Raw genomic sequence first — 1296 nt, forward strand, 5'->3', positions numbered from 1 at the left:
TCCGTTTGGCGGTTCATGAGCCTTTTGGCCCGTCTGGACCGTACAAGCTTGAAGCTTGTAAACGTAAAACGTAAACGTAATGCATAAGGGCTTTCATTATCGGTCACACTTTAGCATTCAGTCCGGAACTCTCAGTACACAGATTTACCACTGAATGTCAACTATATCGCGACACCGTTGGGCATAGGGCCCAGCGTGCGTGTTTGAGAAGAAGCCTACAGTGAAGCAGGCGTGGGCGACAACAAGGATACCACTGAGACCTCTCCTTGACAGGCGAAGGCATTTCTATACTACGGGCTAAACTTAATCTCAAAAGGTACCGCGTATCTCATATTTGAATTCTTAGATGGCGGCGTATGATAGCTCGAACTCCCAGGCCTTGAGTGTGTAACGGACCAAACATAATATTTCACCCGGCTGAAACGCGTTATCGGTACTATATAGCATTCTCTATTGCAAGGTATCTCGCATGTAGCTAAAAAAGATCGTATGAGCACAAACAACTTTGGCTGCCTCCATTGACCGAGCTCATAGTCACATCAACGCCTCTCGGGCTAAATTTCATCTGAAAAAGGTGCCGGGTAACTCATCATTGATTTCCGAGATGACAGCGTATGATAACTTGAACACCCAGCTTGTGTTACCATTTGCCCGCACGGGCATTCCGACTTGCCACCAGCAGGCCGACAAATTTGCTTACATTTCTCTATGAAATACGTAAGCTGCGCATATGTACATTTACTTTAGCCAATGCTCGGGGCCTCCGGAGACTTGCGGTGTGCCCCGATGAAGCCCGCGGCTGTGGGGCGGATTGCTGAGGCCGCTGGCGCTTCGGGGATAAACATCACAGACAGCACCGAAATTCACCCAGCTTTCGTTACCATTTGCCCGCACGGGCATTCCGACTTGCGGTCTGCCGCACTGTCCATGCGGCATGCACCCGGGATGGATGCGATTCGCGTGGAGCCCGCAGGCGGTGCTGACGGTTCCGCCGGTGCAAGCTTAGCTCTCACACCATCAGCACTGCTGCAACAAAGCACGTCTCCCACCGCGGTGACACTACCCATCAATTGTCACACGTGCCGCGCTAGCTACCGGCCTGTACGGATGCAGGGGGGCCCGCTTTTTTCCGGCTTCGAGGAAGCCGACACCCGACTTGTCCTTGTTTGGGACCTTGTTTGCTTTTTCTCCATTTTTGGGCGAGGCCCCGGACGCGAAGCGCCATTCGAGGGGCCGAGCCAGGTGTTCACTGCTGTCAGTCAGTCAGTCTGTCAGGGGCTTACATATCTTGCTCCG

Source organism: Volvox carteri (genome assembly GCF_000143455.1).
Source record: "Volvox carteri f. nagariensis unplaced genomic scaffold VOLCAscaffold_1136, whole genome shotgun sequence".
Lineage (NCBI taxonomy): Eukaryota > Viridiplantae > Chlorophyta > Chlorophyceae > Chlamydomonadales > Volvocaceae > Volvox > Volvox carteri.